Consider the following 17491-nt stretch of genomic DNA (forward strand, 5'->3'; position numbering starts at 1 on the left):
TGGGAAGACTGGGGAGACACTGCGTTTGGAGGAGAAAATCAGGACTACTATCTTATATTAAATTTGAAACACTTCTTAGACATCCAAATGTAGATATCTAGTAGGCAGTTGGATATCTGAGTTTAGAGTTCAAGAGAGAAGTCAGGAGTGCTGGAATCTTGTTGGGACCCAGGAGCCCAAGCTGTTGTTTAGTCTTGAAATTGATGCAATTGTCTAGGGACTGGATGTTGATAGCCAAGAGGATGGAGTCCTTCAATATTTAAAAGTTGGGAAGAGAAGGAGTCATCTCACCTGAAATGTCACCCTCTGCAGGAAGCCCTCCCTGATCCTTCAAGCTAAGTTTTGCTTTTAGTTGATTCCAGAGTACCCTGTAGTTTTTACATTGATCAGTAACCCTTATGAAACAACAGTGCAATCCCCTATTTCTCATTCCCTCTAAACTGCAATCTTCTAGAGAAGAAAAACCTTGTCTTGTATGCTTTTTTTTTATCCCCAGCATCTGGTATAGTGTTTGGCTTCTATTAGTATTCAATAAATATTTCTTGAATAAATGAATTGTTAAGCATTGATAAAAAAAAATTGGGGGATATTTAATAATTTTTATAATTAAAGTCATCAAAGAGTGTCCTTTAAAAAAACCCACTGATTTTACTATTGTTTTTAAATAACGTATCAGTAATTTTCCGAATTAAAGCATCTCTTACCTATTTGCAAAACATTAAAAAATTCATCACCCCATGTTCATGGATAGGAAGACTCAATATTGTCAAGTTGTTAGTTCTTTCAAACTTGATCTATAGATTTAATGTAATACTAACCAAAATCCCAGGACATTATTTTGAGACTATTGACAAACTGATTTTAACTTTTTACAGAGAAGCAGAAGACTCAGAATAGCAACACAATATTGAAGGAGAAGAACTAAGTTGGAGGACTGACACTACCTGAGGTCAAGATTTACTGTAAATTACAATAATCAGGAGAGTGTAGTATTGACAATATTATGGCCAAACAGATCAATGGAAGAGAATAAAGAACTCAAATTAACATACATATAGTCAACTGATACTCAACAACATACAATGGAGAAAAAGTCTTCAAGAAATGATGCTAAAACAATTGGACATCCACTCCACAAAAAATGAATCTAGACACAGACTTTACATACTTCACAAAAATTAAATCAAAATTGACCAGAGAATTAAATGCAAAGCCCAAAACAATGAAATTACTAGAAGATAACATAGGAAATCCAGATAACCTTGGGCAAGATAACGGCTTTTTAAGATACCACCCTAAAGAAGGCACAATCCATGAAAGAAACACTTGATAATCTAGTCTTCATTAAAATTAAAATTTTCTGCTCGGTGAAAAACACTGTCAACAGAATGAGAAGTCAAGTCACAAACTGGGAGAAAATGTTTGCAAAAGACACATCAGATAAAGGATTGTTATCCAAGATATACAAAGAACACTTAAAACCTAACTATACGAAAACGGCCCAATTAAAAAATGGGTGGAAGATCTGAACAGACGACTTCACCAAAGAAGATAAAAAGATGGTAAATAAGCATATGAAAAGATGCTCAACATCGTGTCATTAGGGAAATGCAAATTAAAACAACAATGAGGTAATGCTACACATTTATTAGAATGGCTGAAGTCTAAAACACTTGACAACAAATGGTGGAGAGGATGTGGAGCAACAGGAGCTCTCATTCCTTGCTGGCAGGAATGCAAAATAATACAGCCACTTTGGAAGACAGTTTGGCAGCTTCTTACAAAACTAAAAATATTCTTACCATCTGATTCAGAAATTGTGCTCCTTGTTATTTACCCAAAGGAGCTGAAAGCTTATGTCCGCACAAACATGTGCACATGGATGTTTATAGCAGCTTTATTCATAATTGCCCAAACTTGGAAGTAACCAAGATGTCCTTCAGTAGGTGAATGGATAAATAAAGCGTAGTAAGGCCAGACAATAGAATATCATTAAATGCTAAAAGGGAATGAGCATCAAGCTATGAAAAGGCATGGAGGAAATCTTAAATGTGTATCACTTAAGTGAAAGAAGGCAATCTGAAAAGGCTACATACTGTATGATTCTTCTAACTATATGACATTCTGGAAAAGGCAAACTGCCGAGACAGTAAAAAGATCAGTGGTTCCCAGGGGTTAATAGGGAGGGAGGGATGAATAGGCAGAACATAGATTTTAAGGGTAGTGAAACTATTTTGTAGGATACTATAATAGTGGATGCATGTCATTACACACATTATACACTTGTTAAAACCCATAGGATGTACACCAAGAGTGAACCCTAAGGTAAACTATGGACTCTGGGTGATAAGGATGTATCAATGTAGGTTCCTCATCATAATGAGTGTACAACTCTGGTGTGGGATGCTGATTCTTAGGGAAGCTGTGTGTCAGGGGGGGAAGGAAAGAATATTTGGGAGCTCTCTGCACTTTCTGCTCAATTTTGCTGTGACTCTAAACTTGCTCTTAAAAATAGTCTATTTAAAAAATCATCATTTTGGGGCACCTGGGTGGCTCAGTCGGTTAAGCGGCCGACTTCGGCTTAGGTCATGATCTCGCGGTTCGTGAGTTCAAGCACCGCGTCGGGCTCTGTGCTGACAGCTCAGAGCCTGGAGCCTGTTTCCAATTCTGTGTCTCCCTCTCTCTCTCTGACCCTCCCTTGTTCATGCTCTGTCTCTCTCTGTCTCAAAAATAAATAAACGTTTAAAAAAAATAAATAAAAAATCATCATTTTGGGTATCACTGTCCTTCACTTCCTAATGTTCAGTATCTTGAAAATAATTGTTTCAGATCTGTGGGTGCATACATACGGTGGAAAGGTACACTGGTCTGACTGACTCCATCTCAGCTTGAAGTGGAAGTATCTCTCTTCTAACATTTGTGTTGGACTGACGGATAAAATGATATCAGAAGACATGAATTCTACATTATTATTTTGTGTGTAAAAACTATACCTTTGTATGTTTAAGCTCCTGTAAGAACTGCTCATTTTAGGGAAACCTTTAGAAACAGTTCACTAATAGGCATAACCAGGCTCCATGGCCACTTTTGAAAGAGGCAGTCTTCAGTATTGCCCCATTCTCTCAGCTGGTGACTTTTTTTTTTTTTTTTAACGTTTATTTATTTTTGAGACAGAGGGAGACAGAGCATGAACGGGGGAGGGTCAGAGAGAGGGAGACACAGAATCTGAAACAGGCTCCAGGCTCTGAGCTGTCAGCACAGAGCCCGACGCGGGGCTCAAACTCACGGACCGCGAGATCATGACCTGAGCCGAAGTCGGCCGCTTAACCGACTGAGCCACCCAGGCATCCCAGGTGGTGACTTCTTAATACACTTATCCAGTGCCTTGGGACCCCCTGAGTCTCCAGAATTCCCTTCACATCCTACTTTACTCAAGTCTTCACTCTCGTCTCAAGTTTTTACTCTCTTTTGGTTCAGACAATCTGCTCTGGACTATAGCCCGCCCTTGGCTATTACAAACCACAGAGAGAATGGATATTATTGGGTTAAGTGCACTGTGCCTGCATTTTAATGGACCATCTGTAAATGAAGTTCTAATGCACAGTAAAGACTCCAATGACAGAAATTCTAAGTTTTCTGGCCGCCTGGTGGAAATGATATTTTTAGGTAGGTCAGAGTTTTGATGTTGCTGTATCATACACATTCACCTGGCTCCTAGTCTCCCTTTTTTAGGATCAACTCCATCAACAGATAAGTGCCTTTGGTTTTTTCTTTATTAACAAAAATTAATTCGTTTACCCTTTTGAATTTCTCTGTATTTCCTTTTAAAAGAGCAACATGTGAAAATAAAATGGTCATGTCATTCTTTCCATTCCTACTAGTCATCATAGGGATTAGTCACAGAGAAATGACAACAGTTAACCATGGAACTTGAAAAATCTGGAAGCATTTTTATGTTTGTTTGTAAACGTCCTTGTTTTATGTACTTAAACACAGAAACTAGTTTTCTGAAACCCTTGAGGTTTCTCATCTGTTTGAACCTGGTGTAATTTTACAAATATGAAAGTGACATTCTAGTAACCTCTGAAAATTGGTGGATGGGACAGGAAATCAAGTTATTAATGCAAACTGAAACGAGGGTTAGCACATAGGAGCCTGTTGAAAATTCACAACAGCATATGTTGGCTAATTTGACAGTATACTGTCTAATTTCCTGAATAAATGCAGTTTTCCACTTTTGCGATTATCAAGTCATGGAAACAAAGAGATGATAAGTAACGAACAACATTTACATATGCATGCATGAGGTCTGGAGGGTGTAGACAATACTGTGGCTTTGTCTTTGGTGCTGGGAATAGAAACATAAAACAGCAGAAGTAGAAATACAGTCCTTGTCCTAAAAGAATTTACAACCTACTTGAGTCGATCCCAAAGACAAGTATTTAACCCAGCAGGAAATAAAAACATGGAAGGTGAACAAGCACACAAATATTTTTACTGGCTTATACCCTCAGATCTTCCCATTCTTACCCATGTGTGAGAGTGATGATGTGTTTAATATTAACTTATGAACAAAACCGCAGAGGGCAGCGCTCTCAGATCCCAAGTCTGTGGCTTACATTGCATCATTTGAACTGAAGTTCACTGTAACAACAGACCAGGCTTATTGTGATGAGCCAACAAGTACATGGATAAAGGAGTCTGGTGAAAGAGTCCTATTTATACAAGTGGTTCTGCTTCATGACATCATACTCAGTGTGGTTATGTTTTACTCATTTCAAAGCAAAGGACATCTGTCCTATCCTAAAAAACACCAGACGACTGTAGAAGAAAAACTCTATTTCATTTAGAGGAAATGAACACTTAAGTATACGAACTGTATAATCTGCGTAGAGTGCAACACATTTGTTATATGAATATTAGATGCTGAGAGTAGCTTGATTATTTCCATGGACAAGAGATTTTTAATATCTAAAAATAACTACAGTTTAGTCACTGCAGTTGCATAACTTTCTATTCTAATCTACCATTTGAAAAGCAAATTCATCTATTGGAACCTAAAGATGTGTGTTACAGGGTTATTTCATACATGGCAGATTTTCAAAGTCTTGCAATGATGACATTGATATAGTGCCACTACTCTGTTATAACCTTTGTATATTATTTAAGTGTAACAAATACTTCATTCATGGCTTGCCCTAAACTTTGCATTTGGTGACACTCTTGCTGCTGTGTTAATATCAGGTCTATTAAGCTGGACCTCATGGTCCATTACCCTTTCTTTAGATTTGACCCCATGAAGTTTAGGGGTCTTGAGCACAGTGTGAAAAAGCAAAGGGTTTCACTCTCACCCAAGGAGCTCATTAGGACTTTATAGAAACACAATAAATACTCACACAGTACTAACACTTGCACTGAGGGATGCTCACCAGACACACAGCCTGGTGTCAGAAGGTGACCATTGTTCCTTTTATCCAAGCCTGCACACTGCATTAGCCCGTTCTCTAAAGAGAGTGCTCATTTGTAATCTGGCATCTTTTTCTTTGTCAGAAAGATTCACTTACTGGTATTCTGGCTTTCTGGGATTTTTTTTCTACCCTTCTATGTCTTGATCCATTTATTAATGCTTCCACTTAAAATCTGGGTAATGTAATTTCAATCAGTTCGTGAAACAATCCCAAAGGGAACTGCTCACAGCAATACGTGAACAGCAGGCCCTTATTCTCTCATAAACTACACTATCATTCACTAATCCCATTTGCCTTATTAAATACAGTTTTATAATGCAGGTAAATATTATTAGATTGGCTCAGGGGCACCTGCCACCATCCCTGCAAATACTTTAGCTTCAATTTTAAAGTCTAGTGAGCATTAACTCTCTGGTATACCTTCTCACATTTTAAAATGTTATAGTAAAGAGTTATGTCATTACAAAGACCAAAATTTGATTTTATCATATTATTATGCTCAACCACCGCCATAAGCAGGTTTCCCTTGTCAGTACATGTGCTGCCGAAGCGAGCACAAGCAGGTTTCCCTTTTTAAAACAGATTTCAGTCTGAAAGTGTCACAGAACATTTTCTTCCAGGGGCTTGTAGGCAGCATGAAATGGGATTTCTATCCAGAAGTAGAAGCAGTTTGTTACTATGAAGACCTTTTCCCTAGGGATGGTTTTTATAAGGTACCATTGGAGACTCCAACTCTGCTATTCAAATTAATCAGATTTCCTTGGGCAGAATGCCTCTGGAACCCCCTACAAAGACTCTTTTCCTCTTCCTACTCTGCAAATTACTTATGAAAACACTGGATTATACAGAACAAAAGGGTTTTTCCGCTTATGTCAATCAAGCATTGATGGTTTTCTTTTTGTTTCTAAAACAAGAAAATGAAGGGACAATTTTATTTTATAAAGTCTGGATGAACCACCTCACTGCATAATTTTCCAAGACCATTTCACTGGAGCCTTGGGAAAAATATTGGCAACTCAGTAATTTCCAACTTGAGACCATGTGATAAGACTCAAATGTAAGCCAAATTAACCTTTTTTTTTTCTTTTTCTTTTTCTCTTTTCTTTTCTCTCTTTTTTTTTTTTTTTTTTTTTTACTAACCATCTATTCTTTAAAGAGAAAAATGATTTAGAATATGGGCAGGCATATGCCAAGAATATCCACTCATGTTTTACTGAGTTAGGAATTCTGCTATTCATATTACAGATACAAAACTGGATAAGACGGCACTAGGAGTCCACAGCTTGGTGGAATAGACTCAACTCACCACCATACAACATAGCAACATGTACCACTAATAGAGGCTGGGACAGAGGTGGGGAGAGTAAGGGGACAGAAGAAGAGGGAAGAAAAAAACTTTGAAGGAGGAGAATTTTCCTAGGCAGTTAGTGGGGGAAAGGCATTCTATGCAGATTGTACAACATGAAGGAGGAAGACATCCAGGTGTGAAAGCTCCTGGTGTATTTAGGGAGTACTCTCCCTGCACACTTGAAGCAGGGAGCTGGGAGTTGGGAAGTGATGAAAAATGTTCTTGGAAAGTCAGGGCAGAGCTAGCATGTGAAGGCCTCCAGGTATCCTCTTAAGAAGGAATTTGCTATTTCTCTTGGTGACACTGAAGGATTTCAAAGATCCACCGGAGGAATGAAAGAAACCACTAATATAGTCGGATCATTGCTCCAGGAGGACAACTGATGGCAAGGTGGAGGATAATCTGGAGAGGGAGTAATCTGTTCACAGAGAATGATAGAAGCTATTACAAGAATCCATGTAGGCAATACATAAAGGCCTAAACTAGGGAGGTGGAAAAGAGTAAGAAGTAATATAGTTAGGAGACATTTACGAAGTAGAATTAATAGAACTTAATGACCAACTGCTAATGCAGATGAGCAGTGAGAGGTAAGAGAAAGAGATAAGTTTAAAGTCCAGGTTGGGTGATTGTAAATAGTGATTCCTAAGAATAGGTAAGAATATAATAAGATTCTAAGAGCAGGTAAGAATATAGTAAGTTTGGTTTTGGATGAAGTGAGTTTGAGGCACTAACTGGACAAGAACTTTAGGTTATTGGAAATATGAATCTAGGACTCAGGGAAAAATGTCAGGAGGAGTTTGAGAATCATCTTCTCAGAAGTGAAAGTGGAAGCCTTAGGAGTAGATGAAATCATTCAGGGAGAAAGTTTCAGGAGAAGAAGAAATATTTCCGGTTGTGTATCACCTCCGAAGAAGAGAGAACTTTCCTAGATGCTATGTTGAGGAAGAATTTAAGGACCCCTTCAGGAGTAGTGGGAGAGCGCACCATGAGTGATGACTAGTATCAACCATTGGTCCCAGAGAGGGAAGTGGTTGCATCTGCATCAGATGTTAGCCATTCCCAATAACAGAAGGGACTCAAGAACACACCCCTGGAGAACACCAGTCCTTAAGGGATGGTTGGAAAGTCTGTGCTGGCAAAAGAGAACAAGAACAGGGTTAGGAGGAAAATGAGCCAGTGTGCAGTATCTTAGTGCAGTATCTCAGACATTGTAGTCAATAACTATTTGTTGAAGGAATGGATAAGTTACAAAGTCAAGTGTTGACAACTCTACTGCTATTAGGGTGATATGAAAGGTCAGCAGTCTGATTCACAACAATATCCCCAGGTACTCTGGGTTAAGGATATTAATGCTTTGGTTATTTTCTCTATGGGAGAGTGCTATTTTCCCACTTTTCACATAAATATGGAAATTATTCTAGTGTATGATCATTTGGAATATTTGGGTTAAAACTACAGAAAAACTATTAAAATAGTAACAGGATAAAAGTTTGTATGATTTGATGTAGAAAGTTGAGAAATTAAGTGTAGAAAAATAATGGTTAAAGGTAAAAAAATGAAAATGAAGGAAGGGTACTCTTTGGGAGGTATCTAGAGAGGCGTGACCTAAATTCTCCCTTTTACACCCTAAAAGACAAATTCTTTTTTTGTTGTTGTTAACTTTATTTATTTATTTTGGGAGACAGAGAGACTGCAAGTGGGGGAGTGGCAGAGAGAGAGGGAGAAAGCACCCCAAGCAGGGTCCGTACTGTAGCCTGAGCTGAAATCAAGAGTCAGATGCTTAACCAACTGAGCCACCCAGGCGCCCTTATAAGACAAATGCTTTTAAGAATCGAAGGAGAGCAGATGCTCCATCTATCCAGATAACATAGAGAATCAAATACTTCCAGCTTGCTGTGAGCATGCAAACACCACGACCCTGTTATTTGGGCATTTTGTATTTGAAGAGACTTCTTTGCCTCTGAAATTGGGAGTCTAAAAAAAGCAACTATCGACCTATTAAATACTTTCTTCTGAATATCATGCCTGAGTATGATACTAGTCAACCCGTCATGGGTGTGTGGCAGAATAAACTAAAGGGTGGAGAGGATTTAGAAACAAGTGGAATGTAGTTGCAACCATGAGGAGACAACGTGTGAGGATTGTATTATGTCTGTTGGATGGCAGTAAGGAAGGGGAACAAGTACCAACACAAAAACACAAATATAAGTAACTAGAATATTCAGTAATTATAATACATATGGTAAGATAAAGTCCAAAGAAGGAAGAAATCGCATCTTCCTTCTTTGGAAGGAAGGAACAAGAATCAGCAAAACCTCTTTGCAAGACTTTCCAAAACCTTCCAAAGATGAACAAGAAGACTGGCAAAGCCTCTTTGGAGAAGGTAGGGTTTGCACTGAGCCTCAAAGGAAAAACACAAAATTCTCATCAGCGGCTAGTCGGAGGTAAGGTAAAGGCAGGTAACTAGAGCAAGGGCAAAAGAAGGAAAGTCTGGCAAATTCTGGAAGAGAGAATGAACCAAGTGACCCATATAAGACCCTCGAGGACTCTTGAGTCTCTGACTCTGCTCTTCACCACCCCATCTTACTCCCCTTTACCCTTTTGTGTTTTCTTTGGCTTTGGGTCAGGCAATGGTTGCTTGGGCTCCTGCCAAAGGAAAAAGAAGTGTGAAGATGCCCTCGTGTCGCCTCTATCTCTTATGGTGCATAATGCTCTGAGATGATGCCGGCTTGAGGTTTTGCAAGCCAGCTTACCCCAGCTGTTGGAAGAAGAATTTACTGATGTAAGTCTGAAAACCTCAGAGGACCTACAACAAAAGAACATTCACTAAAAATGGGAAGCCAGGAACCAGTTATCTTACATGGGCTGTGAGGAGGTGCTGGAAGAGGGACTCCAATATTTCTGAACTTTTGTAGCTTTAAAGGTTGGAAAATATGACTTATCTTTGGATAAGAGTCTTGCTTTTTTTCTGGGAAGCACAGCTTTTTTAGTAAGCTTTTTAACCATGCAGATGTCATGTGCCCTACTTATTGTTCTAGGGGCAGCCCTGAATTGGTCATCTAAACTCAACTGTTTCTAACAAGAGGCAGAGTAGCCTCACTGGGATTAAATGCTGGACTTTTGACTTTCATTTGCCAGAATTTGGTATAAGCTTCTTGATGGCAAGATCTATCTTTTGTGCTTCTTTATATCTGCCATATTTTATTTTATTTTGCTTAATACATTATTCTGTCTTGATTATTGCCTGGCCCTCTACTTTACAAAGTAATTTACACATAGAAAACTGAGAGAGAGGGGGCTCTGAGAAAGATTTTCATTATCCCCTGGGGTTTTTAATGGTTTAACTCAAACTTATTTTTTGAAAGTATAAAATTAATACACACCTCACAATAGCCAAAAGGTGAAAACCCAAATGTCCACCAAGAGATAAATGGATAAACAAGATGTGGTATATACATACAAAAGGCAGTCTGATACATGCTACAATGTGGCTGAACCTTAAAAACATCAACTGAAAGATGCCAGACCCAAAAGGTCTTATATGATTCCATTTATATGAAATCTGATACACAGCATATATGATTCCATCTATATGAAATATCCAGAATGGGCAAATCTACAGCGACAGAAAGCAGATTACTGACTGTCAGGCATTGGGGAGAGTGGAAACTGAGGAGTGAATGCCTAATATATAGAGAGTTCTCCCTTTGAGGGGATGTAGTAGTTCTGGAACCAGATAGTAGTCACAGCATTGTGAGTGAACTTAATACCACTGCCTGGTATATTTAGTATGGTTAAAATGGTAAATGTTATGTTAGGTGTATTTTGCTATAATAAAAAATAAATTTAAAAAGTTAATTCAGGGGCGCCTGGGTGGCGCAGTCGGTTGGGCGTCCGACTTCAGCCAGGTCATGATCTCGCGGTCCGTGAGTTTGAGCCCCGCGTCAGGCTCTGGGCTGATGGCTCAGAGCCAGGAGCCTGTTTCCGATTCTGTGTCTCCCTCTCTCTCTGCCCCTCCCCCGTTCATGCTCTGTCTCTCTCTGTCCCAAAAATAAATAAACGTTGAAAAAAAATTTTTTTTAAGTTAATTCATGCTCATTGTAGAAAATTTATCCCCCAGTGAATTAAATTCTCTGACAGGGTTGCCAAATAAAGTACTACACTTCTACTAAAAAATTATTCATTGTTTATCTGAAATTCTAACTTAATGAGATTCCTATGTATTTATGCTAAATCCGGCAGTACTACTCAGTGTGAAAATTTTGGTTTTGTGTTTGCTTTATCCTAAGCACTTAGGATAGTGTCTGGAACATGGTAGATATGTCCTCAAAAAATATGCTACATGAATACAACTTTCAAAAGACATATACAAATGGAAACTAAACTATAGAAAGAAGAAACTAAAATCATTCACAGATCCACCGACCAAGAAAAATAACTCCGAATTTTTGGCTACTTCTACCTAGAACCTTCTTTCGATGTATTTTGTTTCTTGGTTATTACTGTAGGCCAAATGCATATCTTACTCTTTTTTCATCGATGACTTTAACATAAGCATCCATCATGCTACCAAGCTCTCCTAATAAACATAAATTGTAGAAGCTGAACAATGATGTATTGTGTAGCTATATCACAATTTACTTACTTTCAGATCATAAAATAATCTGTTGTTTAAAATAATTTTTAATGCTTTATATAGTGTGTCAGTAAACAGATTGGTCTCTAAATTCTTGTTTTTGATTTTCCTAAGATAAATTAATAGAAGAGTTACTAAAACAAAGGAAATATACATCTTACAGCTGTTGATCTGCATTGAAATAATAATTTCCAAAGGGTCAGGTTAATATACGCTTCTTCTAACTGTGATGAATTCAACAGCTCATTTCACTGCTCTGGCCAGTATCTTTATGGCAGTTTAAAATCTTTGCTAATTTGGGGTGCCTGGGTGGCTCAGTTGGTTAAGCATCTGGCTTTCGCATAGGTCATGATCTCATGCTTCATGAGTTCGAGCCCCATGTCAGAGTCAGGCTCTGTGCTGACAGTTGACAGCTCAGAGCCTGGAGCTTGCTTCAGATTCTGTGTCTTCCTCTCTCTCTGCCTCTCCCCTGCTTCTGCTCTCTCTCAAAAATAAAAACATAAATAAAATCTTTGTTAATTTGATAGAGGAAAGTTAGTATCTGTTTTAACTTATGACTTCTTAAAAAAATAAAAATAGAACATTTCCCCACACATTTGCTATTCAATCATTTTTTTTTTTGTGACTAGCCTTTGTTGAAATACTTAGTGAAGGGTCTTACTGTTCTCATTAATTTGTATGTACTTATGTATAAATCCTTTGCCTGCCATTCTTTTAATAAATATTATTTTTGTTTTGTTGTTAAATTTTGGTCATTCCTTTTGTGATAAGGGCTTTATTAAAAGACAGGATTGCTGGGGCGCCTGGGTGGCGCAGTCGGTTAAGCGTCCGACTTCAGCCAGGTCACGATCTCACAGTCTGTGAGTTCGAGCCCTGCGTCGGGCTCTGGGCTGATGGCTCGGAGCCTGGAGCCTGTTTCCGATTCTGTGTCTCCCTCTCTCTCTGCCCCTCCCCTGTTCATGCTCTGTCTCTCTCTGTCCCAAAAATAAATAAATGTTGAAAAAAAAAATTAAAAAAAAAAAAAAAGACAGGATTGCTGGTCTATTTATTACTGCCTCCCATGATTTCCTTTTGGTCTGAAATTCTGGCAGAGTCAGCATCACTTCAGGGTCTCAGTGTCTGAGGGTGGACAAAAGGAAAGAACGTAAAGACAAAGCAAGAGAATTTGCTCATTGGAGAGCATCATTATCCAACCGGCTTCCCTTCTTCTCTTCTACTGCGGTCCTGTGGGTCTCAGTCAGCCAGAGTCTGAGCTACTGTTCTACCTACTTAGTGTGGGTGGCTTTACTGTCAAAGCCCCACCCACCCGCCACACCATCATATCTAACTTTATCTAATGTGTGTGTGTGTGTGTGTGTGTGTGTGTGTGTGTGTGTGTGTGTTTTACTTTGCTGGTTTGATGACGGTCACTTTTACACCCATTCAGTAGTTTTTGGTACTGTGGACCAATTTTCATGACATGCAGTGAAAAGTTTAGCTTTGGAGAATTCATTTTAAGATGAATGTCAACCAAGAGCACCCTGTATCTAAAGTTCATGAGTGTCCTTTAGGTCATGAAAAATAATTCACTAACAACAATTCAACTTAGAAGTACTAGCTGTCCTGTGACTATAGACCAGCACACAAGATGATCATTGGGGCAGAGACAGAAAATACCAGCACTTCTGTTTATATTTATTGTAGATCACCTTATAAAATTTTCATCATTTATTCACTTTATAATGCATATATTTTAGTAAATAAATAAACATAATTTGGAGGAATGTACTGTTTTTTTATTACAGTAGTGCACAAAAATGCCTTGGAAATGACTGTAAGAGAAAACTAGAAGGTATTACCATTAGAGAAAGGGGCACTAAAGGAAAGAATAAAAGTGAGGAGAAACACTGAGTAAGCAAGACTTCATTCATATTTATTATTAGTTCCCTATCACAGAGCTGAATGGCATTCACAAGTTACTTTTTATAAGATGGGTTTTCACTTCTTTTGACAGTATTTTGAATGAAATCTGATTGCACTGAGGAAATTTACTTATGCAGGAGGTCCAAACTCTGCCAATAGTAAACTAGCAGTAATTTGAGAGTAAAAAAAAAAAAAAAACAAAAAAACAAAAAAAACAAAAAAAAAAACACCAAAAAAACAAAACAAAACAAAAAACCCTTTATGAGCCCAGATGGAATGATGTTATTTTAAATCACTTAAACTAAGTTTTATTTCTAAGAGGTATCCTGCTTAGGGATCAGAGAAGACAGATAAGTGCACTGTTAGAGTTTGTGGGATAGGAGTTTCTGATATATGCTATGGTACATTCCATTTTTTGAGTTACAATTTTTTGAGTATGCTTTACTACCATTTTAAATTTGCTTTGTTGTCAGCTTAACATCAACATATAACCAGGTATCAAGCATCTTCACTCTTTCCTCTTCCAGGTTTGTTTTAGTCAGGCAAACACCAGGGAAATGGTGGATGTGACTGCTTGCAGTCCACGGCTTTTGTAGTGTTTGTCCAGCTTGCAATGACTCCTTTACTTCCCTCCCATCTAAGTGAGGCTGGGCCCCTGGCAGCCATTTTGAGAAATATAACTCCACCCTTCAAGGAAAATTTTTATTATATTTATGGTACTGATGACATTATAGTGGGTCAAATCTCCATGAAGATTTGGGAGTAGAAGAAACTGATGGCAGAAGAGAAAAAGGAATGGAAAACAGAGAGAAAGTGAGCTGAGAGGCAGGATTATGAATTTTCTGGAGATTCCCATTTTCAGTACCCATTAGCCTCTCCTTTCCTTAAAGTCTGAGAATTCTCCTGAATTGCCTTGCACTCCCTTGAATCATTACATCTTTATGATATATTTCTCTTTATTTTTGTGTTCTGTATTTAAAAAAAATTTTTTTAATGTTTGTTTATTTTTGAGAGAGACAGAGAGAGGCAGAGAGAAAGGGACCCAGAATCTGAAGCAGCTCCAGGCTCTGAGCTGTCAGCACAGAGCCTGATGTGGGGCTCGAACTCAAAAACCGCCAGATCATGACCTGAGCCTAAGTTGGAGGCTTAACCAATGGAGCCACCCCGGTGCCCTCATTTTTGTTTTTGAAGAGCCAGCTACAGTTGGTTTCACATACCAGCAACCAGAGTCCTAATGCACATGTTACAATGCTGACCTTCACAACTCTAGAGTGTGGAGCAATATGCGGGCAGATAGAAGGCTGTCCACTCTCCTGTCAGAAGGTGTTCTGAAAACCCAAGCACAGCCTCTGTTCTGCTTCATTCAGCAGGCACAATTTCCCTACAGGTTCCTTCACATATGTTAATGGTTTGTGTGAATGACCAAACTGCAGTTGCTAAAAAGTGGCCAAAGTCATTGGCTTTATCCTAATGACAGTTGCTTTTTCAATATGTTGCATGGCCAGAAACATATTCTCTGCAATTAATCAATTGTGTTACTTTAAATGTGTCTGGGGTTCTGTGGGAGTGTTTTTCCAGTGAAGCCATGGGCTCCTGGGAGATTTGTCTGCAGAAGTCAGAGGAACAGAGATTCAATGGAGGCTGGGCTTGAAGACAGTAAGGGGTATCTTCTCTAAAGGGCTGGAGGAGGCAATAAGAGTGCCCTTCTGAAGAGCTCTAAAGTTTCTTATGGGCAACTAGGAGCTCAACTTAGATGTCATTTGAATAAATAGAAAATTACATTGTAGTCAAAATGGTGAGGTCTGAACACACTATATTTCCTAAAATAAAAGAGGTTCTGCTTAACTCATCAGCAGACAGCTGCTCACATAATTTGATTTGAAGGATACTGCAAGGTTTCTTGCTCCAAAAAATAATTCCCTCTCAGAGCACATCACCCACTCCTACAGGAAATTCCAACCTTCTTTGATCAGATAATTTTGGAAGAGCCAGGAATTGTCCCCAGAAGGTTAAACTGCAGATGTTATCTAGAAACAAATGAGAATCCTGAGGGTTCTATTGATCTCCTCTCATTGTATACCGGCAAGCATCAGTTTATTATTAGGCCAAAAAACTGTTGCCTAGGAAACCAGAAAAGTGGTGGGGGTGAGACGTGAGTGCAGGAGAGGGGTAAAGTTAGAGGATGTTATCAAATAACCTGGGACAGACATGGATCCTCAGGGCTGAGCATGGAAGGTTGCCACAAGAAGAGTCCACACAATGACCCCATTGTGGTTGGGCTACGAGAGAGATTATAAAAGAGACCAAGGGCAGTGTGAAGAAATGTCCCAGATGATGATACAAAAACAGAATGTCTCAGGGACCTCAAAGGTTTGCCTTGCAATCTTGTTAATCAGAACAACCAGCTATTTGAAGAATTTGTATTAATACCTGGAACTATTCTCTTGAGTTCCTCAAATATCCACTATATTTTTGAGAAAGTAAGGATAAGTTATAAATGACTACCTTTGTTCTTCTGCCTTTTAAAAAAAGTATTATCACGTGAAGAGGATTCATGGTAGCTATGTATACACATCACTGCAGCAGAATTGGATGGGAAGAGATTTACGCCCACACTAATTCACTCTTGCCCTGGAGTTAACCCTGACAGTGGTGAAACTGGCATGTGTTTGGACTAAAGTTGCCAGATTTAGCAAATAAAAAATGGGACATCCAGTTAAATTTGAATTTCAAATTCAAATTCAAATTCAAATTTAACCATGTGTTCTGTATTTTATCTGGCAACTCTACTTTGGAACTAATGGGGAGTGTCCATTTCCCATAGACATATTTGTCATATTTATATAGAAAGCAACTCAAACTGGTAATTGAATATTCAGTCCAATTCACAAAACAATTACTGGGCAGGCATTTCTTTTTTGTGAACTATTGTGCTAGGCTGTGGGGAAATCAAACTTGATTAAAACATCATCACTGTTTCTTGCATGCTTATAATCTAAAGAGAAAAGCATTTGTGTAAATAACCATCAATAATACAAGGCAGAAGGAAATGTGCCAAATAGATTGTGTATTAAGACTACAGAGAAAAGGGGGTGCCTGGGTGGCTCAGTTGGTTGAGTGTCTAACTTCAGCTCAGGTCATGATCTCATGGTTCATGAGTTCGGGCCCCGCATCGGGCTCTCTGCTGTCCGCACAGAGTCTGCTTCAGACCCTCCAATCTCCCTGTCTCTCTGCCCCTCCCTGCTCATGCTCTCTCAAAAGTAAATAAACATTAAAAAAAAAAAAAAAGACTACAGAGGAAGGAGTGATTAAATTCGATGGAAAGGATCTGGGTAGAACTTGGAAGAATATGCAGCTTCTCTGTCAACAGAAAAGGGAGAGAAGGTATTCCAGGCCCAGGGAACAGTTAACATGAGCAAAACCTTGGAGGGATGAACACTCATGGTGATGTTGAGAAATGGTGAGCAGACTAGTACTGGGGGCACAGGATGCACAGAAAAATGAGGTGGAGTTGTTGCTGAAAAAGGTAGGTTAGGGCTGGATGGAGGATGGTCTTGGATGTTATGCTAATGGTTAACACTTACTTTCATGAGCAACAGTATGGAGGTGGAGGAAGAGCTTATTTTTTTTTATTTTTTGAGATTAAAGTATTCTAAAATGAAAGAGCATAATCCATCCTGTTTCGGATGACACATCTGTAGCAATGTAATGAGGGATGGGTGAGGCAAGAGTTTAGAGGCAGGGAGTTTTAGTTTAGCAGGATGATTGCAATTATTGCCAAATTGGAAATTATACTCATGACGTTAGGAAAAATTAGCCACTCTCTCTTAATGTACTGAAAAGCCTACTTTCTGGTTTTGAGGTAGAGTAAGAGCCCCTTTGATGCTCCTTCTGTTGTTGATCCTGGCCGCTGAGGTCCTACTTGGCCCATACTTGCATTTCCTTCCTCATAGCTGGCAGCTTTGTATCCCCCTGCATACATGCCTAAGTGGTCCACAGAGCAGTTCTCAGGATAACAAATACCCCCAAACCTCTGTGCACTGGAAACTTGGACTCATGGCTCTGTTCCTAAGGTAAAGGGAAGTGCTTGTGGTGGTTACAGGGATTAGGAGAAGCATGAATAAATTACTTACCAAG

Source organism: Herpailurus yagouaroundi, unplaced genomic scaffold, assembly GCF_014898765.1.
Source record: "Herpailurus yagouaroundi ecotype Mexico unplaced genomic scaffold, PumYag 166, whole genome shotgun sequence".
NCBI lineage: Eukaryota > Metazoa > Chordata > Mammalia > Carnivora > Felidae > Herpailurus > Herpailurus yagouaroundi.